At 41.2% G+C, this 25809-nt stretch overlaps 1 protein-coding gene across 5 annotated transcripts in view; it reads right to left on the bottom strand.

Annotated features, from left to right (window-relative positions):
- LOC117398834 (prestalk protein-like) overlaps nt 1-25809 on the bottom strand; it is a 92711-nt gene that overhangs the window by 37291 nt on the left and 29611 nt on the right. The window lies entirely within an intron of this gene.

Genomic DNA, 25809 nt, shown 5'->3' with positions numbered 1-25809 from the left:
ACAATTGAAGAATACAATGTATCTGTTACCCTGTGCTGCGCAGTAGAGAAGAACCAGGATGCTCAACACAACCTTCATGGTGTGTTCTGTAGAGAAAGTTCCAGGTGAAATGGATGGAGAGAGAGAACAGCTGATTTTATACTGATGTAACAGGTCAATGCAATTTTTTTAACAGATTTGTACATGTGAATCTTGCACAACTACTTCCCCTGAAGCGTTCCTCTGCAAAACAGGTTTTTTAATTACACATACCAAGCCTTAGGGAGCAGAGAACATACACACACACACATATTATATATATATATATATATATATATATATATATATATATATATATATATATATATAAAACAAGTCATTTTTGAGTTAAGGTGGAATAAAACAGTAACTAAAATTATGGGTAATCAGGATTTGCAAATGTCAGAATTACAAGAGCCAATCAAATGACGTGATAGGTTGCACACTTAGTGATTGTTCTTCTGGTGTTTATATATATATATATATATATATATATATATATATATATATATATATATATATATTTATAGTAAATTGACCCGCACTACATTGTTCTAGCCCCTTTCAAAACTGACCCAACACACAAGAATAGGAGGTTCAGCGCTTACGCACACTTTTAATAATACAAACAAAACAAAAACCTAACTCTGACTTGGAGAGCTGACTATACACGAAAAGTCCCTGCCTAACTTGCAGGATGGCTAAGCCGTTTACCTGCCACCACAACACAAACACACAGGTTCACACAGCTTGCTTGCTTGCTTGCTTGCTTGCTTGCTTGCTTTTTTTTTTTTTTTTGACTGCTTGGAAGCAGAGCACCTCATCTGCTTCCTTCTGCACAGCAGCCACGAGCAAACTAACTGCTCCCCTTTTATATCCTGCACCTGGCTCTAATTTAATAATAAGCACCAGGTGCAGGGGATAATTAATAATAAAACAATTAACAAATCAAAATTAAACAATAAAGCAAAACAATTAAACAATAACCAAAACAATTAAAGTAAACAAATGTGCATTCCGCACATGTTTTTCTTCAGGGAGGCTTTAACCCCCTCCCTGCTGTCTCACAATATATATATACATACAAAGAAACTCACATATAAATTTGCATAGTTAGGAGCGTGTGAACAGGGCTTAAGATAGAAAAGCTATATGTAATTCCTGTAAATGGGTGCTAAACTTTTCAGGGATCAAGTCTATACTGCTCAGTGAGCCAGTGTAAAGAGGCCAAAACAGGATTATCTTGTTCAAATATCTCGAATAAGCAGATTTGGACCGATCACCTCAGTAGCTACAGATGTGCGCTCGCTGCTGCCATGGTGAAGTACTTCTCTCAAATCATATCCATGGCACATGTCTGCAGTCTGTTTTCTATGATGGAAGCAGTGCTGACGCAAACCTGGTCACTTTCGGTGTCCCTCAAGGGTCTGTTCTTGGGCCTCTTCTCTTTAATATCTACATGCTTCCCCTGGGTCACCTCATCCACCAACATAGCCTCATGTTTCACTTTTATGCAGATGACACCCAGCTCTACCTAAAAGTCGACCCTGGATGTCCCTCTGCCTGGTCCGGCTCTCGGCTTGCATTCAAGACATCGAGGCCTGGATGTCTGCCAATTTTATTCAGCTCAACACTAACAAATCTGAACTTCTTCTAGTACAGAAATCTCAACTCAAGAATCTCAATATTGCTGCCCTGAACCATGGAGACTGTCTGTTGCTGCCTTCCCCCACTGTACGAAGCCTTGGTGTACTTCTGGGTAGTAACCTCTCTTTGATGCCCAAATCTCAGCTGTAGTAAAATCCTCCTTCTACCACCTCCGAAACATCTCAAAGGTCTGTCCCCACCTTTCCCTCCCGGATACAGAGATACTCTGTCATGCATTCATCTCCTCTCGACTCAACTACTGCAACTCTCTCTATGGTGATCTTCTGTCACGCATCATAAACCGGTTTAGAATGCTGCTGCCAGGATCCTTACCAGATGTAAAAAACATGATCACATTATCCCCTGTCTTGCCCAGCTGCACTGGCTACCTGTAAAGGATTACTTTCAACAGTCTCCTGCTTGCCTACAAGGCCCGTCATCACACAGGTCCAGAGTATCTCTCCAACCTGCTGACCCACTATGTCCCTGCACGCAAGCTGAGGTCATCTGACTCTGGCTTGCTTGTCATACCCAAGCAAAAGTGCAACACACTCAGAGAGCGCTCTTTTAGCTTCATTGCTCCGACTCTCTGGAACTCTCTCCCAGCTTTAGTGCATGCAGCTCCCACAGTCACTCACTTCAAATCAATCAAGACCCACTTGATCTCTCTTGCTTTCAATGCTCTTTAAGATAGCTGATATCTGTTATTAGCTGTTGTCTAAAAAAAAAAAAAACATTTTGGTTTTACATGTTTACACAATAGTGTTCAATGAAACTGCATCTGTGTTTACAACACAGTTCCTGGATGCAGGCACAGTCAGCTGGCAGATGCGTATGCTCCTCCATAGAGTACAAGGCAGCCGTCATACCGGAAGTAGTGTTATATTTTCTTTTTATATAGTATTAGAAACAATGATTTGGATTTTATAGTTTTGTGTGTACATATACCCGTTTACACTTGTACACAGGTATATGTACATTATTATTATTATTATTATTATTATTATTATTATTATTATTATTATTATTATTATTATTATTTGTTTATTTGTTTATTTGTTTATTTAGCAGACCCATTGTACATACCGATTTCTTCTGAAAATAATACTTTATTATATTTTTTCAGTGTTTGTAGTTGTACTGTGGCCTGATCTCTCTATCTCTGTTCCTCTGGAATCTACCACACTCTCTCCCTCTTCCTCCGCTAAGAACCTTGGAGTCACCCTGGACCCCTGCCTCTCTTATTCCCAGCACATCTCCACTCTGGCACGCACTTGCCGATTCTTCCTGAGCAACATCCGAAGAATCCGACCCTTCCTCACCAACTATGCTACCCAGCTCCTGGTCCAGGCCCTGGTACTCTACCTCCTAGACTACTGCAACTCCCTCCTGGCTGGCCTCCCTGCATCCGCCACCCGTCCGCTCCAGCTCATCCAGAACTCTGCTGCCCGCCTGGTGTTCTCTCTGCCTCGCTTCGCCCACGCTACTCCACTACTCCGCTTGCTCCACTGGCTCACAATCACCGCTCGCATCCAGTTCAAGACTCTTGTACTAGCCTACAGATGCCTTGACCAGACTGCACCCAGCTACCTCCAGACCCTCATCTCTCCCTACACCCCCACTCGACCTCTCCGCTCCACCTGCACTAGAAGACTAGCTCTACCTCCGCTACGCTCCCCTGCCTCCAGAGCCCGCTCCTTCTCCACCCTTGCTCCGCAGTGGTGGAATGACTTTCCTACAGATGTCAGGACTGTCCAGTCCCTGACCACATTTTGGCGCCTCCTTAAGACTCACCTCTTCAAACAGCACCTGTAGAACTCCTCTGTTTGTATCCTGGGACACTATCACCCTTCATGTAAATGTGCTTTATTTTGCTCTTATCTGCCCCCTATTTTACTGCATTTAATCCTGTACTTCAGAATACTGTAATCTGCCAAGTGTTTAACTTGTAGTACTTTGTATTTAATCATATCCTGATGTAACTATTACTATTATCTGCTGTATTATTGAATTGTGGTTTGTCACACTTGTACTTTGCTTGAACAAAAGTTATTGTATTTCTTGCTCTTATTGTATTACTTGTATTGTAACACTTGAAATGTATTTGCTTATGATTGTAAGTCGCCCTGGATAAGGGCGTCTGCTAAGAAATAAATAATAATAATAATATTAAAATAAAGCCTTTGATGTTTCATTTTCCATTTAAATACAGTGTTTCTGCAATGCAAATGTTAGAAATGATGTTCATGAATAAAACTGTTCAGTTGTAGCAAAGAGTATGTATTTCATTTTTATAATGAAGCAGTTTAAAAATGTATGGGTCAAAGTGACCCACGTGGCAGTTCTAGGGAGTTCGAAAATCCGGCGGTTCTAGTGTTAATTGACCTGGTCCAACTTACACAGAGGCAGAGAAAAAAAGCCTCTTTTTCAACCCATTTAATTCACACAGCAAGGGTAACAAACGAATTTAGACCTTTGCATGAATCACAGAAACCTTGTTTTGGTTAATGGTGAATCTTTTGCCCCTGAGCTACTAGAGACTAGAAACCGGTTCTGCAGTATCAGCATTCCTGTGCAGCTAACGAGAACGTTTATAGAGCTGGGCGTTCACACTTGACAGCAAATGAAGGCTATAATTCCCATCTGTCATCATTTTGTAAAAATCACATAAAAACCAGACAGGGCACCAAAGAGGCAGGTTTCACACAATACAAGAGAGATGTGCTTAAAGGCTCAAGTTGTCACCTCAAGCTTTAAATAAAAAGGAGCAGCAGTTTCAACTGACACCGATGCTCCCACACTCAAGTCACAATCACTGAAATTGTGATACAGCACTTGGTCAGTGCTTGTGCTGTACAGTGTAACACTAAGCTTGGTGCTTAAACAGCCTTCTCTCCTGCCTGCCTCTCCGTACTGCCAATCACCCGCAACCCTTTGTACAGGTCCACCTGCCTTGCCGTGATTATCCAATCACCTCACTTCCATGTTCCACATTCAAGCCACATAGCTGGTTGGGGACTTTTACCAACTGTGAATTAACGTATTCTTGGCTAAAAACACACACACAACCCCCCTTCCCATGTTTAGTAACAAGCCAACGAAATCTAATAAATTGCAATAAGACAGGTTATGCTGCTTGGTTCTCTGAGTCAGTTGAGTAATATTGAGAGCTTCAGGTTCGTTATTGACGTGCTTGAAATGCAGCGAGTTCTGAAATGAGAAATCTCATTCGAAATATTACCAAGGTGTCCTTTATCCACGAGCGTAACACAGCCTGCTTAAGAGCTATTCTCTTACTATCTCATGTGGAGAGACTTGTGCATTTGTCTCTTCTCCACTTGCCTACTGCAATGTCGAGCTTCCTGGTGCCTCAAAACATGCTCTTAATAGGCTACAGTATGTTCAGAACCCAGCTGCTTGAGTCCTAACTAGATCTAAATCATTTGAACATATAACACCTGTTCTGGCATCCCTGCATTGGCTACCGGTTAAGTTCAGGATTGATTTAAAAATATCACTCTTAACATAAGGCCTTGAATGGTTTGACACCAAGTTACATCTCTGATATGTTAATTGAATATATCCCTGTGTGAAACATGCGATCTGCTAATTTTTTTAAAACTGGTTATCATGTATTATGCATTTCTCTGTATTTAAAGTATTATGGATTTTCTTGTTGTTACTGCATCTTGTAAAGCGCTTTGTGATGGTGCTCCACTATGAAAGGCGCTATATAAAATAGATTGATTGATTGATTAAGAGTCCCAAAAACCAGGCTCCAGGCTATGGGAGATGGGGCTTTCTGTTGCTAAGCACCTAAGTTATAGAATGCTCTTCCACAGAATATTAAGGATTCAGAATGTGGATATTTTTAAAGGATACCTAACAACACATTTTTCTTTAAATTGGCATTTCAGCCTGTGTAAGGAAATGGCTTTTTATGAGTTTGCACAATACTTGTGTTTTGTTTTAACATATATAGCCTGCTGTGATCTTTTATAATTATGTATTATTGTGTGTTTATTACGTCTATAGCCTGCCGTCATTATTATGATTATGTATTATTATTCTTAGACTGTAAAGCGCTTTGAGATGTGTCGCATGAATTGCGCTATATAAAATAAATATTATTATTATTATTATTATCATAGTCTGTTTCCATTGCATGAGTTTCCTAAGAGTTGAGGCAGGTTCAGGGATATGAATTAATTGTCTAAACAGAACCACCTCTTAACCAGGAAGTTATTTTTCCACATTAAGCTCAATTGGGAGTTCTGTTCTCTTTATACAGTGAAGCATGTCAGCACAGGCATTTTTCACTTTCCTCCTTCTGTGTTGGTTTCGGTAAACATTCAGTTTTTTTGATAAGAAAAATATTTCAAGTTAGGTTCCTTGAATTTCTAGTGTTTCTACATATGTATATATATATATATATATATATATATGTTTAGACTTACAAAAAAAACCTCCATTGCTAAGGTGTTCAAAACTGTGAGGTTCTACTGAACTTCTTTTGAACTTCTGTTCTACCCCCTTGACAGTAGTGTGCAAATGTATGAGAACACACCATTGCTTCGGCTGTTTTGATTGGTTGTGCAGATGAAATCAAACCACTGTAACTGAAAATCTTGGAAAATTGTCAAAATAGGCAAATGAGTGATTGTCTAATTTAATTCATGACTATAATAGGCCACACATGCAAGTAATTACACATAAAAAATAAAAGGAACACACAGCCACAAGTGATAAAATGCATGAGACTTTTTAGAAGTAGTTAAGATGCCTAATTAAAGCACAAAGCGGTCTAACATTTTCACACATTATTATTATTATTATTATTATTATTATTATTATTATTATTATTATTTATTTCTTAGCAGACGCCCTTATCCAGGGCGACTTACAATCGTAAGCAAATACATTTCAAGTGTTACAATACAAGTAATACAATAAGAGCAAGAAATACAATAACTTTTGATCAAGCAAAGTATAAGTGTGACAAACCACATTTCAATAATACAGCAGATAATAGTGATAGTTACATCAGGGTATGATTAAATACAAAGTACTACAGGTTAAACACTTGGCAGATTACAGTATTCTGAAGTACAGGATTAAATGCAGTAAAATAGGGGGCAGATAAGAGCAAAATAAAGCACATTTACATGAAGGGTGATAGTGTCCCAGGATACAAACAGAGGAGTTCTACAGGTGCTCTTTGAAGAGGTGAGTCTTAAGGAGGCGCCGGAATGTGGTCAGGGACTGGGCAGTCCTGACATCTGTAGGAAGGTCATTCCACCACTGCGGAGCAAGGGTGGAGAAGGAGCGGGCTCTGGAGGCAGGGGAGCGTAGCGGAGGTAGAGCTAGTCTTCTAGTGCAGGCGGAGCGGAGAGGTCGAGTGGGGGTGTAGGGAGAGATGAGAGTCTGGAGGTAGCTGGGTGCAGACTGGTCAAGGCATCTGTACACATGAGTGCCTATTGTTTCTATATCACTGATTACTGAGCGGAAATTGAAATTCTCACCCCCAGAGGTTTTCATGCAGGTAGGTATATAAAGGATGTAAATGACAAGTCTTCATGTGTTCTAATAAATGTGCACACTACTCTACTTTTGATGACATTAATTTGAATGAACCGGCATGTATCCACAGGTTAGCAGACAACCCATCGAACTGTAGTTAATAAAAAAAATAAGTGAGCCATGCCTGCAATAACATGAGGACACTTCCTGCTTGAAACTGTCAGCTTGATTCTCCAGGGATTGATCTAACTCACAAGCTATGCATCAGTATTTGGAACCACCTGTGGCTTTTACTGTACCCCTTAAAAGACTGTACACTCTGTGGCAAAGCGCCCCGCCCCTGTGTGCATTTGTGTTATGTGTTGTATGTTGCGTGTGTAAATGTTGGTGTATAGATTGGTACACGGGATATAAACGGGTCTGTGTTTCACGTGTATTTAAAGTGTAGATTTGTATTTAGGCACGAGGAGAGCACAAATCACTTCACGTGCTGGTTAAATGTAATATGTGAGCACAGGGTTGCACAGAATTAATTCACGTGCTGGGATTCAAGTGAATAATTAATTAGTAATTGAATCCCAGCACAACAGTATAAATAGACGCACATTTCTTGCACTCAGGGTTAGGTGTTCGGAAGAGGAGAACGGGTGAGAGAGAGAGAGGAGTAAAAGTAAAGTAAAGTAAAGTAAAGATCGTAAATATAAGTGTTTGTTCTCACCGTGTCTGTTTGTCTGTCCGTGCACCGTTTGTGTAGTGTTAGTCGTTTTGTATGTCTCTTTATTTTGGCTATAGTGCCGTGTCCTGTGTTTTGTATTCCGTTGTTTAAACCTTTTATTTTGTTATTAAACGCTGAGTGCAGCCATTGCACTCAGCTCATCATCACCACCGTCTCTGTCTGTATTCCTTCCTGCTTCTGGTCTGACGCCACCCACTCTGGCCGTCTTTGTGACACGTGGTGTCTTCGTGGGATAGCCGCGCCTCCAAGCGTCAGACCAGGAGGGGTCTGGATTAAAAAAAAAAAAAAAAAAAAAAGTCAATGGCAGAAGACGCCATCAAACTGCGGGGCTGGTTCCTGGAGAATGCTGGGCTGGAAGCCCAGGCTCTACCCATAGTCGTCCGGGCCCTGTGGATGATGGACAGTGAGAGATGGGAGGCATATCAGGAGGAACACACCCCAAACACCTTGGAGGAAGGTGTGGAGTTTCTCCTCAGCTACCTGGAGGCAACGATAAACGGAACAGCAGCCCAGGTAGCAGGCCCACCAGCAGAGGGTGAATGCCTGCTGTCCCCATCTCCACCAGCAGAGGGTGAGTACCTGCTGTCCCCATCTCCACCAGCAGAGGGTGAATGCCTGCTGGTTTTGCCTCCACAGCCTGAGTGGGAGGAGCCCGAACGTCCTACGCCTGAGTGGGAGGAGCCCGAACGTCCTACGCCTGAGTGGGAGGAGCCCGAACGTCCTACGCCTGAGTGGGAGGAGCCCGAACGTCCTACGCCTGAGTGGGAGGAGCCCGAACGTCCTACGCCTGAGTGGGGGGAGCCCGAACGTCCACAGCCCAAGAGGGAGGAGTCGGTGCGTCCACAGCCCAAGAGGGAGGAGTCGGTGCGTCCACAGCCCAAGAGGGAGGAGTCGGTGCGTCCACAGCCCAAAAGGGAGGAGTCGGTGCGTCCACAGCCCAAAAGGGAGGAGTCGGTGCGTCCACAGCCCAAAGGGAGGCAAGTCGGGGCTTCCACAGCCCTGGGACCCAAGCCACCAGCAGAGGGAAAATGCATGCTGGTTCAGCCCCAAGAGCCGGAAGGGGAGGAGTTACAGGCTCAACCCCCTGAAAATTTTTGGGGGGGAGAGGGGCAGGAGGCTGGTGTCCCCCAGCAGCCTCTATTCATGCTGCTGAAGGCAGCACGGGGCGCACCAGCCCAGCCGCCACAGGAGAGGAGGAACCAGCGCCCAGACGGGGGGACCGCGAGCGTCCAGCGCCCAGACGGGGGGACCGCGAGCGTCCAGCGCCCAGACGGGGGGACCGCGGGAATCCGAAGCCTGAGAGGCAGCTGTTCCCACCTTCACCAGCAGAGCAAGAATGCCTGCTGGTTTCCCCATCACAACCAGCAGAGGTAGAATGCCTGCTGGTTTCCCCAGCACAACCAGCAGAGGAAGAATGCCTGCTGGTTTCCCCAGCACAACCAGCAGAGGAAGAATGCCTGCTGGTTTCCCCAGCACAACCAGCAGAGGAAGAATGCCTGCTGGTTTCCCCTTCAGAAGCAGAGCCGCACCAGTCCGCTGCAAGAGAGGCAGAGCAGCACCAGTCCCCTGAAAAAGGGGGAGACTACACGCTGCTCCCACCTCCATCGGCAGGAGACTACACGCTGCTCCCACCTTCACCGGCAGGAGCAGAGCAGCCGGAGCTGCCTCTGCCACTTCCAGGAGCAGAGGAGCAGGAGCTGCCTCTGCCTCCGCCACCTACATCGGCAGGAGCAGAGCAGCTGGAGCTGCCTCTGCCTCCGCCACCTACACCGGCAGGAGCAAAGGAGCAGGAGCTGCCTCTGCCACTTCCAGGAGCAGAGGAGCAGGAGCTGCCTCTGCCACTTCCAGGAGCAGAGGAGCTGCCTCTGCCTCTGCCACTGCCAGAAGCAGAACAGCAGGAGCTGTCTCTGCTTCCCATACCTCCACCACGGGGAGTACGGTGGCCGGAGCCCCAGAAAGGGGAGCTGTCGGCCACGAAGAAGGGGGAGGAGGTCTGGAGACCACCAACCCCAGCAGCAGTTTCGCTGCCGGAGATCGTGGGGGAGGTCAGGAGACCTGCTCCCACTGCAGCAGTTTCGCTGCCGGAGATCGTGGGGGAGGTCCGGAGACCTGCTCCCACTGCAGCAGTTTCGCTGCCGGAGATCGTGGGGGAGGTCCGGAGACCTGCTCCCACTGCAGCAGTTTCGCTGCCGGAGATCGTGGGGGAGGTCCGGAGACCTGCTCCCACTGCAGCTTCTTCGCTGCCGGCAGTACTGTGGTCGGAGCCCCACCAAAGGGAGCTACCGGCTACAAAGAAGGGGGACGAGGTCTGGAGACCACTTTCCCCAGCAGCAGTTTCGCTGCAGGAGTTCTTGTGGCCGGAGCCCCACAGGAGGGAGCTGCCGGCTACGAAGAAGGGGGAGGTCGGGGGACCACCTGCCCCCGCAGCTTTTTCGCTGCAGGACGGGACCAACAGGCTGTCAGCCGTGCCACTACCGGCAGGGGTGCTGACAGCATGGCCAGCCATGGGCCCACTGAAGCCTCCCTTCCCAGCCCGAGACTTTGTCCTGGACTGCTGGATTTTTAAGGGGGGAGGTGGCCGTTGAGGCCATGTGTGCTGCGCACAAGGGGGGGTATATGTGGCAAAGCGCCCCGCCCCTGTGTGCATTTGTGTTATGTGTTGTATGTTGCGTGTGTAAATGTTGGTGTATAGATTGGTACACGGGATATAAACGGGTCTGTGTTTCACGTGTATTTAAAGTGTAGATTTGTATTTAGGCACGAGGAGAGCACAAATCACTTCACGTGCTGGTTAAATGTAATATGTGAGCACAGGGTTGCACAGAATTAATTCACGTGCTGGGATTCAAGTGAATAATTAATTAGTAATTGAATCCCAGCACAACAGTATAAATAGACGCACATTTCTTGCACTCAGGGTTAGGTGTTCGGAAGAGGAGAACGGGTGAGAGAGAGAGAGGAGTAAAAGTAAAGTAAAGTAAAGTAAAGATCGTAAATATAAGTGTTTGTTCTCACCGTGTCTGTTTGTCTGTCCGTGCACCGTTTGTGTAGTGTTAGTCGTTTTGTATGTCTCTTTATTTTGGCTATAGTGCCGTGTCCTGTGTTTTGTATTCCGTTGTTTAAACCTTTTATTTTGTTATTAAACGCTGAGTGCAGCCATTGCACTCAGCTCATCATCACCACCGTCTCTGTCTGTATTCCTTCCTGCTTCTGGTCTGACGCCACCCACTCTGGCCGTCTTTGTGACAACTCTTAAAATAATCTCCAAAACAAGTTGAACAGTGACATACATCTTCAGCTATTTCAATGCTTTTCTTTCCCAATCTTGCTGGTATGCAGTCAGGGTGTAGTGCTTTTTTGGCTTTAGGGGGCAGAGAAAAAAAACACGCAGATATAGAAGTAAAAACAAAAAAAAACAGAAACCAGTTCTGCAGTATCAGCATTCCTGTGCAGCTAACGAGAACGTTTATAGAGCTGGGCGTTCACACTTGACAGCAAATGAAGGCTATAATTCCCATCTGTCATCATTTTGTAAAAATCACATAAAAAGCAAGCAGGGCACCAAAGAGGCAGATTTCACACAATACAAGACAGATGTGCTTAAAGGCTCAAGTTGTCACCTCAAGCTTTAAATAAAAAGGAGCAGCAGTTTCAACTGACACCGATGCTCCCACACTCAAGTCACAATCACTGAAATTGTGATACAGCACTTGGTCAGTGCTTGTGCTGTACAGTGTAACACTAAGCTTGGTGCTTAAACAGCCTTCTCTCCTGCCTGCCTCTCCGTACTGCCAATCACCCGCAACCCTTTGTACAGGTCCACCTGCCTCGCCGTGATTATCCAATCACCTCCCTTCCATGTTCCACATTCAAGCCACATAGCTGGTTGGGGACTTTTACCAACTGTGAATTAACGTATTCTTGGCTAAAAACACACACACAACCCCCCTTCCCATGTTTAGTAACAAGCCAATGAAATCTAATAAATTGCAATAAGACAGGTTATGCTGCTTGGTTCCCTGAGTCAGTTGAGTAATGTGGAGAGCTTCAGGTTCGTTATTGACGTGCTTGAAATGCAGCGAGTTCTAAAATGAGAAATCTCATTCGAAATATTACCAAGGTGTCCTTTTTCCACCTGCGTAACACAGCCTGCTTAAGAGCTATTCTCTCTCTATCTCATGTGGAGAGACTTGTGCATTTGTCTCTTCTCCACTTGACTACTGCAATGTCTAGCTTTCTGGTGCCTCAAAACATGCTCTTAATAGGCTACAGTATGTTCAGAACCCAGCTGCTTGAGTCCTAACTAGATTTAAATCATTTGAACATATAACACCTGTTCTGGCATCCCTGCATTGGCTACCGGTTAAGTTCAGAATTGATTTAAAAATATTACTCTTAACATAAGGCCTTGAATGGTTTGACACCAAGTTACATCTCTGATATGTTAATTGAATATATCCCTGTGTGAAACATGCGATCTGCTAATTTTTTTTTAACTGGTTATCATGTATTATGCATTTCTCTGTATTTAAAGTGTTATGGATTTTCTTGTTGTTACTGCATCTTGTAAAGCGCTTTGTGATGGTGCTCCACTATGAAAGGCGCTATATAAAATAGATTGATTGATTGATTAAGAGTCCCAAAAACCAGGCTCCGGTCTATGGGAGATGGGGCTTTCTGTTGCTAAGCACCTAAGTTATAGAATGCTCTTCCACAGATAATTAAGGATTCAGAATGTGGATATTTTTAAAAGATACCTAAAAACACATTTTTTTTTAAAATTGGCATTTCAGCCTGTGTAAGGAAATGGCTTTTTATGAGTTTGCACAATACTTGTGTTTTGTTTTAACATATATAGCCTGCTGTGATCTTTTATAATTATGTATTATTGTGTGTTTATTACGTCTATAGCCTGCCGTCATTATTATGATTATGTATTATTATTCTTAGACTGTAAAGCGCTTTGAGATGTGTCGCATGAATTGCGCTATATAAAATAAATATTATTATTATTATTATTATTATCATAGTCTGTTTCCATTGCATGAGTTTCCTGGGAGTTGAGGCATGTTCAGGGATATGAATTAATTCTCTAAACAGAACCACCTCTTAACCAGGAAGTTATTTTTCCACATTAAGCTCAATTGGGAGTTCTGTTCTCTTTATACAGTGAAGCATGTCAGCACAGGCATTTTTCACGTTCCTCCTTCTGTGTTGGTTTCGGTAAACGTTCAGTTTTTTTGATAAGAAAAATATTTCAAGTTAGGTTCCTTGAATTTCTAGTGTTTATACATATGTGTATATATATATATATATATATATATATATATATATATATATATATATATATATATATGTTTAGACTTACAAAAAAAACCTCCATTGCTAAGGTGTTCAAAACTGAACTTCTTTTGAACTTCTGTTCTACCCCCTTGACAGTAGTGTGCAAATGTATGAGAACACACCATTGCTTCAGCTGTTTTGATTGGTTGTGCAGATGAAATCAAACCACTGTAACTGAAAATCTTGGAAAATTGTCAAAATAGGCAAATGAGTGATTGTCTAATTTAATTCATGACTTTAATAGGCCACACATGCAATTCATTTCACAAAGTAAAATAAAAGGAACACACAGCCACAAGTGATAAAATGCATGAGACTTTTTAGAAGTAGTTAAGATGCCTAATTAAAGCATAAAGCGGTCTAACATTTTCACACATGAGTGCCTGTTGTTTCTATATCACTGATTACTGAGCGGAAATTGAAATTCTCACACCCAGAGGTTTTCATGCAGGTAGGTGTATAAAGGATGTAAAAGACAAGTCTTCGTGTGTTCTAATAAATGTGCACACTACTGTTCTTTTGATGACATTAATTTGAATGAACCGGCATGTATCCACAGGTTAGCAGACAACCCATCGAACTGTAGTTAATAAAAAAAATAAGTGAGCCATGCCTGCAATAACATGAGGACACTTCCTGCTTGAAACTATCAGCTTGATTCTCCATGGAGTGATCTAACTCACAAGCTATGCATCAGTATTTGGAACCACCTGTGGCTTTCACTGTACCCCTTAAAAGCCTGTACACTCTTAAAATAATCTCCAAAACAAGTTGAACAGTGACATACATCTTCAGCTATTTCAATGCTTTTCTTTCCCAATCTTTCTGGTATGCAGTCAGGGTGTAGTGCTTTTTTGGCTTTAGGGGGCAGATATATATATATATATATATATATATATATATATATATATATATATATATATATATATATATACATACACACACACACACACACACAGTCATAACCACTTAGATCATTATAAACACCCACACAGTAACCTCACATTCAAAATGTTCCCCAATCACTAGTACAGTAATAAAAACAAACAAGCGTTAAAAACCTTTATTAAGACACTCATTACACTAATAAAAAAGATGTATTAAAACCTATGTAATAAAAAATACAGTAATCTAACGCGGGTTGAGTCAGGGCGGATATGTAAAAAGACAGATAAATGAATCCTGTTTTAAATACCATTATACAGTGCCTTGCGAAAGTATTCGGCCCCCTTGAACTTTGCGACCTTTTGCCACATTTCAGGCTTCAAACATAAAGATATGAAACTGTAATTTTTTGTGAAGAATCAACAACAAGTGGGACACAATCATGAAGTGGAACGAAATTTATTGGATATTTCAAACTTTTTTAACAAATAAAAAACTGAAAAATTGGGCGTGCAAAATTATTCAGCCCCTTTACTTTCAGTGCAGCAAACTCTCTCCAGAAGTTCAGTGAGGATCTCTGAATGATCCAATGTTGACCTAAATGACTAATGATGATAAATAGAATCCACCTGTGTGTAATCAAGTCTCCGTATAAATGCACCTGCACTGTGATAGTCTCAGAGGTCCGTTTAAAGCGCAGAGAGCATCATGAAGAACAAGGAACACACCAGGCAGGTCCGAGATACTGTTGTGGAGAAGTTTAAAGCCGGATTTGGATACAAAAAGATTTCCCAAGCTTTAAACATCCCAAGGAGCACTGTGCAAGCGATAATATTGAAATGGAAGGAGTATCAGACCACTGCAAATCTACCAAGACCTGGCCGTCCCTCTAAACTTTCAGCTCATACAAGGAGAAGACTGATCAGAGATGCAGCCAAGAGGCCCATGATCACTCTGGATGAACTGCAGAGATCTACAGCTGAGGTGGGAGACTCTGTCCATAGGACAACAATCAGTCGTATACTGCACAAATCTGGCCTTTATGGAAGAGTGGCAAGAAGAAAGCCATTTCTTAAAGATATCCATAAAAAGTGTCGTTTAGAGTTTGCCACAAGCCACCTGGGAGACACACCAAACATGTGGAAGAAGGTGCTCTGGTCAGATGAAACCAAAATCGAACTTTTTGGCAACAATGCAAAACGTTATGTTTGGCGTAAAAGCAACACAGCTCATCACCCTGAACACACCATCCCCACTGTCAAACATGGTGGTGGCAGCATCATGGTTTGGGCCTGCTTTTCTTCAGCAGGGACAGGGAAGATGGTTAAAATTGATGGGAAGATGGATGGAGCCAAATACAGGACCATTCTGGAAGAAAACCTGATGGAGTCTGCAAAAGACCTGAGACTGGGACGGAGATTTGTCTTCCAACAAGACAATGATCCAAAACATAAAGCAAAATCTACAATGGAATGGTTCACAAATAAACATATCCAGGTGTTAGAATGGCCAAGTCAAAGTCCAGACCTGAATCCAATCGAGAATCTGGAAAGAACTGAAAACTGCTGTTCACAAATGCTCTCCATCCAACCTCACTGAGCTCGAGCTGTTTTGCAAGGAGGAATGGGCAAAAATTTCAGTCTCACGATGTGCAAAACTGATAGAGACATACCCCAAGCGACTTACAGCTGTAATCGCAGCAAAAGGTGGCGCTACAAAGTATTAACTTAAGGGGGCTGAATAATTTTGCACGCCCAATTTTTCAGTTTTTTATTTGTTAAAAAAGTTTGAAATATCCAATAAATTTCGTTCCACTTCATGATTGTGTCCCACTTGTTGTTGATTCTTCACAAAAAATTACAGTTTCATATCTTTATGTTTGAAGCCTGAAATGTGGCAAAAGGTTGCAAAGTTCAAGGGGGCCGAATACTTTCGCAAGGCACTGTACATATTAATTATACACAGCTGTAACAATTACTGTACTATATTTTTATTGTTTTGAGATTCAGCTTTTATTAGGGAGCTCCTCTGAATGCCTTGTTTAGAAAGATAGATGGTATTAATGCTTGCAGTCATCTGCCGTGTTGGTGTGTTCTTTTGCTGCCGAGTGGCAGGCAGGAGATCGAGACAGAGGTTAAAGTTGATACCCTCCGCAGGTGAACAGGATTTATTTACATATTGTGAACTGCAGGGTTTCCGGGATGTAATGAGACAGACAACAGTTCAAAGCAGTAGGAAATTGCTGTATTTATTATTATTTTTTATCTTTTAATGAACAATGGCTCTCATTCCTCTCCTCTCCCTTGCAAACTCAACCTCTCAACTCTCAATTCTTCTGCTGCCGCATCTCGCTTCTCTTTCAAACTGTCATCTCCACAAACACACACTTTGTTATGTAGGAAATATAAACCATTTATTTTACTTTTTTATATTTATTTACATCGTTTCAGTTGTACAGCTTTGTTTGTACATGATATACCTCTATATACACGTTATTTTCAAATATTTATTTTTCATTTTTTTATTGTTTGTTAAGGTTACACTTCATATAATATGTTGTTGTTGTTGTTGTTATTATTATTATTATTATTATTATTATTATTATTATTATTATTATTATTATTATTATTATTATTATTATTATTATTATTATTATTATTATTAATAATAATAACAATATGGAGCAGCAGTGTGGAGTAGTGGTTAGGGCTCTTGACTCTTGACCAGAGGGTTGTGGGTTCAATCCCCAGTGGGGGACCCTGCTGTACTTTACCTAGATTGCTCCAGTAAAAACCCAGCTGTATAAATGGGTAATTGTATGTAAAATGATGTGATATCTGTATAATGTATAATGTGATATCTTGTAACAATTGTAAGTCGCCCTGGATAAGGGTGTCTGCTAAGAAATAAATAATAATATTATTATTATTTATTTCTTAGCAGACGCCCTTATCCAGGGCGACTTACAGTCGTAAACAAAAATATATTTCAAGAATCACAGTACAAGTATTAATACAATTAAGAGCAAGATAAAAGTTTGGTTCTAATACAATTACTTTGGTTCAAATATGTCTGCATATAAACTCATTTCTGTTCAAATGCCCGTTCACTTGCAATGTTTCAGTTTTATAGTTGCTTTATATGACCTTCCTGAATAAAACTATGAATTATATTCAATTGCTTGTCCTTTCATTATAATGTTTATGTTGTTTTTAAATACGCCAGTCAGATTTACCAGTCATGGTTGTTCTAGGTATGCATGTAAAACGCGATCGTTCCAGTGTTAACCCTAACTCTGCATCTCCTCCCACCCCCTTACAAGCAGTGGCAGTGCCAAGCCAACACAAGCAACCACAGACAGCCAGCATCAGTTAAGATGAACAACATACAACTCTCTGCAGATAACAGATTTATTGTAGCAATAAAAAATAAACAAAACCAAAATAATACCTGCCCACTTTGGCCCTCGCTCACATCTTGATCCCGGTCTATCCTTGCAGAGGCCCTGTGCAAATAAAAATTACTGCAGTGTGTAGTAAAAATACTGCAGTGTGTAGTAAAAAAACTGCAGTGCAAAAAACCCCAAAACATCCTACTGCAGAACAAAGCAAAAATAGCTCCAGTCTCAGATCTTCCTGGTTGGCACATGGTCCTGTCACACCCTTTCAACAGTGAACTCCACAAAGTTAAGCACTGGTTTGAAAAGGTGCATTAAAAATCCAAACCCAGGACTGGACTGTAACTGTTGCTTTGTTCCCTTCTAGGTGTTTCAGGTAAGTTCTCCAGGCTCCACACAAGAGGAAAGGTGTCCAGTCTGGCACACGCAAGGACGGCAGATACATAGAGGTTGTAAAAACAGTTACACAGTCCTGTATTTCAAATAAATGAACCGTCTGTTTCCCTTTTTTCAATGTTAGCAGGAGACCTCTGCTGGTGGAAGAGGGAATGGACACTAGCTGGGCCAGCAGTATCCGTGCTGGCGTTATACACCACGACTAAAATAAAATTACACAGTCTGTGTCGTGTTTCATTTATCAGTACTTGAGCACACAGTTCAAAAGTAAAGCAAATAGGTCTGGATTAACCCAGTACACTAATACTGCTGTTTGTAATCCACGCTCAGGCAAATCCACCCAATGCTCTTTCACGTTGCCTGTACGATGCTGTAATTACAGTTGGTCTTAAAAATGCCTTGCGGTTATTTAAACCAGTCCGTCGGCATTTTGAAGCAAGATCATACAGGCTAGAGGAGTGAGCGTTGCTTCAACACAAGTAAGTTTAACATGATGCTAAATATACAACAAATTGAATCTTTGGCAACGGGTCCACGCGCTACATTGCTCTTAAACTTCCATCACAGTCTTGCACTCAGCTCAATTGTGATAATGCGTTGTATTCACTGATCGCTGGGTTTGATAAAATGTGCCTTGTTATTGGATTTAAGAGACCACTATACTTTGCAGTACATTTGAAAAGCATTTCATTGGATAGAATGGATTGCATGTTCTTTCTCTAGTCTGCTTTTACAATATTTATAAATATCAAGTACTGATGTATGAATAAAGTTCCACAAATATCACTTTTTTAATGTTTATTACAAAGGATAATCGTATGAAGAACTACTGTCATTGAGAAACTCGGGTGCAAATCGGATGACTTGAATTTGACAAAAAACATTTTAATATTTTACTTCAGACAACTTGCATCACACTAATACAGTCACTGTTACATATCAATAAAACCATGACTGTATAATAGAATAAACATTTTGTGTATTTATTAAATTCTCATTATTTACAGTTTAATCAGATTAATTTCAATATTGACAATTTGGATAGCACTGTTGTCTGTCGCTGTTATCTCGTTTAATATATGACTGGACTATGGGATTATGATAAATTAGCTACACATAGTACCAGTTATAAACTACATGGTGTTACAGTAATTATTATGAAAGAAACAAAACGTTTTAACACAAATTAACAATTCATAAAACAGGACACTTAATGTTTCCTTTAATCGATAAATATTCATGATAACAATAAACATATACATTTTATATACATATACTTTATAGATACAATGAGTAAAATACAAAACCGTGTCGGCGTTTGATTAGTTTGCCGACGCCAACCAACACCGACTGATTCGACCTAAAGCCAACGTTATGATTTTTACTGGGATCTCATTCTCTGTAACTAGCTGGCGTCCATTTTTTCACTCCCATCTGTGCTATCTGTCAAGCACATTTCTTAGGGACTGCTGCCATCTGCCAGCTAAAAACAAAACTGCGGACTATAGTACCATGTAGTCGTCTTATTTATTTAGCCTATCAGTGAAGCAGCAACTGGCGCTCCGCCTGGTTGGGGGCCTGAACCACAGTAGAAAGAAAGTCACGTCGATGGAAAGGGAGGTAAGTAAGCTGGGCTTAGCGGAGTGGGGGACAGAGGGAGGTGGTGTTGGGACGCCGGAATCACTATCGAGTCCTCTTAAGGTGTTGTGGGCTAGTCGACGAAACACCAAGGATGGAAGGGGCCCACTTGAAGACCCCGGGAAGTACCCTCAGCTCAGTCCAGACGGTTGTCATGCTGATGCGCTCTGGAGGCCGCACTGTGGCTGATCCCCGGAGCCAGCATCGCAGCCGTTGTGTGTGTGTTTACAAACAGATACATCTACAAAAACATGTTATTCTCTGACTCGAGGGACTATAATACTTCCTGAAAGTTTTGTTGAAAAAACAAATATTGAAGTTTAGGCTAATTACAAGACATTGTTTCACCTGAGTGATTTATTTATTTATTTATTTTTTTTAATGAATCACTGTTAGAAAATTCTGATTCACCAGAATCAGACATCAGTTTTCTAACAACAATGACTCATCTTATCGTCTTGTCATCTTGAAATTAAATTCTGTACCGTGGAATGAATTATTTTTGATACTAGCAGAATAACCGAACGCTGTACATTGAAGGGGTATGTATAATACTACGATAAATAAATACATTATGGATACTCCCTGAACGTTTATGAAATATTATTTCAATACCACGTTTTTGTTGTTGTTGTTGTTTACTTTTTTAATGAATTAATGGTTCGTAATACTGTATTTCACTGACAGTTTATTGTGGCATTGACATACTAAAATCTCTGATCCGGGTTGCTTAGTAACCGGTTGCCGCACAAAAATCTAAACAGTTGTTTTTATATTACCGAATTTATATATTACATCATTATATTGCATATTATGCTTATAAAGACCCTGTGATTGCACTGTAGTTTTTTTTTTTTGATTATTGAAAAAATTAAAACAAAAAACTAATTACTACTAGTATACCGGTAGTGTTTAATGCAAAACCCTATAAACCCTAATTTTATACATGAATACAACAATATCTGTACTTCCAAATAATAGTTGATCTCTGTATATCACGGGATGGGATGGGACAGGATTTTTTTTTTTTGATAGACATGATGGGACGGGAATTTAAAAAAAGAAAAAGTGACGGGACGGGAAAAATTTGGACAGGATTGGAAATGTTTACTGTTTCATGGCATGGGAAGGGACAGGAACATTTTTGACAGAATGGGACAGGACTGAAGTTTCATTCACGTGTCACTCTCTAGTGTTTATCGTGTTTACCCGATCACGGGCCCAGAAAGACACTTCAGTGTGCTCTTGTTTACAACATCACGGTCCTTAAAAGGTTAAAGAGCATCCGATGCCAAGGACGCTAGTTTTTTTATGCCCATTTGAAAATGTTTCATGTTTTAATAATGTGTTCTTAAGATTGTAAGGAGAGGATTGTGGTCACTTTATTATTTATAATAATAAATCAGACAATTCTTCTTTGATAATGATTCGAATTACACAGCTTATTGATAACTAAAAGATTATTCTTCACAGATGATTGTATCCATTACATGTTTACATTTGATTACATTCATTGGTTTTTCAAGATGCAGAAATATCACAATTATTGGTTTTTACAATTTAAAACAGTAATGAACCAGTTTACCTTTTTAACTGGTAATGCTTTTTCAGACAGGTCACAGAGGAGATGTTTCTTCCATTCAAGACCCAAGAAAATTCAACTAGGTGTAGTCTCCTTTTAAACTTCATTTGGCTTTGAACATTGGCAGTCTCATTCCTACAGGTTCTATATCATCTAAACATCAATCTCAAATTATGCTGAAACAGCATATTCACAATACCAAGCAATAATACCATCACAGCTCCGTCTTTTCTAATGTTTAAGATCGTTTGGTTTATTTTATTTTAATTCGTGGTAGGCAGATATCTGAAATGTAACTCGACAACAGAACATCCTCAATTGAATTAAAAACAAACAAATGACTCCCATCCCAATGAAAGGGGGGCTAATGACAAGGCTGAACACTGAAGCACAGGAAACTAAGCCCTGTTGCCACTTACTGCGATTGCAACCCACCTAAATAATTATTTGCAAAGTTACCTTACTTCCCTTTAAACTAAACTATATATATCCCATAACACCTGAGAGAGTACCGTGTAATATGTGCTCCGGTACTGAAGGAGCTACCCAGGTTTTTATTATTTGTGTGTGTGTATCTTTCACTACCTGAATGACTTATTGTATTATCAACCAATTCATTGCATTCAGAGTCCTGGTTAATGTAATTCTCTGTAGAATCTTCTCAGAGTGTTTGTTTCAGCAGCGCGGTGAGTAGGCCAACTGGCAGGGTCAGAAGGAGATAGCTGGCTCGGGTGGACGGGGACCCGTTGACGCCCCTTTCTTTGTATTTGTTACACAGGCCAGTCTGGCAGCACTCTACATTTAAGAGGACTGAGGTCGATGCTGTGCATGTGTCCTCACAGGTCTTTATGACAGCAACAGTTTTTCCTAAGAGGAAGAATCACAAAGAAGGTTAGCCTCCACCTAGACTAAGCATTCTCCAATCAGAAATCCTAACTGCTTCAGGGTCAGCAGCTCCCATAAACCTCTGGGGCCTCTTAATGGGCAACTGAGCTCCCATAAACCTGTGGGGCCTCTTAAAGGGGCAATGATAACATACAATCTGTCCACAAATAGCACCTGTACAAAAGATTAGAGCAACCAGCCATGCAGATGTGATTTCTACAAACAGGGACCAGTTATATATAAAAAGGGGCCAACCCTGTAAATACCTAAAAGTGGCTAAGTTTGGCAAACAGTAGTAACTTGTAACTACGTTAAAAAAAAAAAAATTAAGGGAGGGCCTAATCGTGTCTTGTTTAACTTTTACATTTCACCTTCAAAAGTGCTGGCCCTTTTTATATGTAACTTTTACAGAAATCATATCTTTATATGCCTGACCCTTTTATTGTAACTTGGCTGTTTTGTACATGTAAAATGAACAGGTGTCACACCAATATATCCAGATGTGGCAGAGACTTGATCTTGGTTCTGTTGATCACACACTGTCCTCCGAAGCGCATGCCGTCAGCCGACCCCTTTTTTTCACACTGCGGACTCACCATGCAGCCACCCAAGAGCTACAGCGTCGGAGGACAACACAGCTCTGGGCAGCTTACAGGCAAACCCGCAGGCGCCCGGCCAGACTACAGGGGTCGCTGGTGCACGGTGAGCCGAGGACACCCTGGCCGACCTAACCCTCCCTCCCTCCCTCCGGGCGACGCTCGGCCAATTGTGCGCCGCCCCCTGGGAGCTCCCGTCCTCGGTCGGCTGTGGAATAGCCTGGACTCGAACCAGCGACATCCAGACTGTAGGGCGCATCCTGCAGTCCATGCGGAGTGTCTTTACCGGATGCGCCACTCGGGAGCCCCTTTAATGTCCTGTTTTGAAAATGTTTTCCGGACGGAGTCAAAAGTAATCTAAATGACCTGCCCGTATCAGATTCCTATTTAGGTGTCGTGTCTGTGTTCTTTGTTTCTGTGCGTGTTAAAACGATGGATAATTATTTCGCTGTAGTCATTTATCTGTTTTTTATTGGTAGGAGTTTATATATTGAAACCTCCATACACATAAATAATTTACTTTGATCACAAACAGGATAATATTCAGCTTCAGTTGTCTTACTGCTGGTCTGGTCTGCATTCACCATTTCGGCTTTTTATTTTTTGTAAAATACACACATCACCAAACTCTGATTTCTGATTTGAAATCCTTGTAAAATTGAACAGCTCCTATTTGCTCTAATTATTCTTCTATATTGCCTGGAAAAAGGTGAAAATGTGCAGGTTTTAGAAATATAGCTTACATGAAAAAATATAATACATCCCAAAACAAAACATTATGGAAAGATCTACTTAATGCCTTTCTGTTGCTATATTGGGTTTTAATTTTTGATTTAAGGTTATCAAACTACAAGCGCTAAAACAGAAAGTTGTCATATTCATGCCTAATTATGGTCATTCTACGTAGGCAAAAGGGTTAAAGGGTTCAAATACGACTGCAGCAAAACAGTTACCCAGCGTCCGACAGTTTGAGTGTGTGCTGATTGGTTGCGTCATTATTTTTATTATTTATTAATTTTTTTATTATTAACAATACAAATTTACAAAAAAAGGCAGATATCAACATACAATACATATTATATATCATTATACTGTATCAATACATATTCTAACTCATACAACATCAAAAAAAACGGTAGTGGGCACAAATATTCTTGCTCACCCTGGGCGCTAAAATACCTAGTTACAGCTCTGGGTGTTGGACAAGTTCCTAAGTGGTTTTTCATGGCTGGCTATCGCCCTGCTAGTTCATCTCAATCTCTACCAGTATGCCAGATTTTATTATGATCAGTTTTCATACACTATATGTTTTACCTCTTCACTTTTTGACTGCCTATCTGTGAAGTAAAGGGCAGGGGTTCAAACATAAATATGCAGGCCATCAGATTATTTTGATCCGCACCGAGATATAATAATAACGAGATAGAAATAACGCAGATCAACATAGATCTATCAGGCAGACCAGCCCGTGTGTCATTCCTGAATGCTTTTATTAAAAAAAGTTATGGGATGTAATGACTGCTGTGTGCTTTAGGAACACTTTAAAAATGTCAGTTTTGATAAAAACAAAAGCATACAAATACCATTAAAATGTAAATATTAGTGTTCTCTTACTTTATATATTTTTTTCAACAACTCGTGGTCCAGATTTGTGCTCACTATCTTTGTTATGAATTCTGCATATTTATATTGTAACACTTGAATGTATTTGTATTTGCTTGCGATTGTAAGTCGCCCTGGATAAGGGCGTCTGCTAAGAAATAAATAATAATAATAATAATAATATTGTGGACTGCATGTGGATCCATGGATCAGTCATTTCAGTCCCTGGTACTGGGCTAAGAGGATGCTTACCTGCAATGCTCCCGCGAACGGTCTTGCAAAATTTGTTTGTTGCACTGCATGCTGTGACCGTGGTACACTGCTTTTCATCTGCCAGTCCAGAACAGGTGTAGCAACTCAGTTTAGGCTCTGCATGACAAGCACAAGAAACACAGTGAACACAAGATGTAAAACTATAAGAAGCTGCTTAGATTTGATCCTGATTTGCTAAATTAAGTAAGACTGAGGAAGCATAACTTTAACCACCCAGATGCCAGGTCAAAAATTGGCAATTTTTTTTGCGCAGATTTTTAATTCTTATCCTGCAAATAAGCAATTTGGACAGTTTTCAAAACAATTGTTGCTATATTATTAAAAATGCAATTTTTTAAATTTTTTTTATTTGGACTCGTCAATTATTTTTCTGGATTTCCTCCCCAATTTGAAATGCCCAATTATTTTTTATTTCAACTCGGCCCACCGCTGCCACCCCCGCACTGACTCGGGAGAGATGAAGACGGACACACGGGTCCTCCGTCAGCCGTCCGCTTCTTTTCACACTGCAGACTCACCGTGCAGCCACCTCAGAGCTACAGCGTTGGAGGACAATGCAGCTCTGGGCAACTTACAGGCAAGCCCGCAGGCAAGCCCAGCCAGACCACAGGGGTCACTGGTGCGCAGTGAGCCAAGGACACCCTGGCCGACCTAGGCCCTCCTGACCCAGGCGGTGCTCAGCCAATTGTGTGCCACCACCTGGGAAGTCCCGTCCAAGGTTGGCAGTGGAATAGCCTGGACTCAAACCGCCAACCTTCGGGCTATAGGGTGCCTGCACTCCACGCATCCCCCCAAAAATGCACCATTTTTTTTATAAACGGAAATATATTATTTCAATAGAACTTTAATAACAAAATAACAACAATGTGTTTACAATTGTAGCATTATAACAAAATAAACAAAATAAACACAACATAACTTACAGTTTTTAAGTATAAATAACATTTGTTTTTTTTACAAGTACAGCATTAACAGTGCGCCAAATAGTCACTGTGCAGTCATATCACTTTTTAGAAATTATTTTTTGTGTGACAGATTTCAAAGCAGATGCCCTTTAAACTCTCATCAATGCTAACGTCTTTCTCTAGCACATATACATCCGAAAACTTCAGTTGCAAATTTTCAATCACATGATATACTGTATTTTCCACAGTTTCAGGTACGGGTGTGCATCGTTGTTATATGCATTATTATCTGTGAAGTGTAGGTTACTTCATCGTCGGTTGGACCAGTACCAATCCTGTCACGGTTTTTATTCCCATCTGAGCTTATTTAAGGATGGGCTGGTCTG

This window comes from Acipenser ruthenus, chromosome 44, assembly GCF_902713425.1.
Source record: "Acipenser ruthenus chromosome 44, fAciRut3.2 maternal haplotype, whole genome shotgun sequence".
NCBI lineage: Eukaryota > Metazoa > Chordata > Actinopteri > Acipenseriformes > Acipenseridae > Acipenser > Acipenser ruthenus.
The sequence above is the reverse complement of the archived record's forward strand: the minus strand, read 5'-3'. Positions and strand labels throughout refer to the sequence as shown.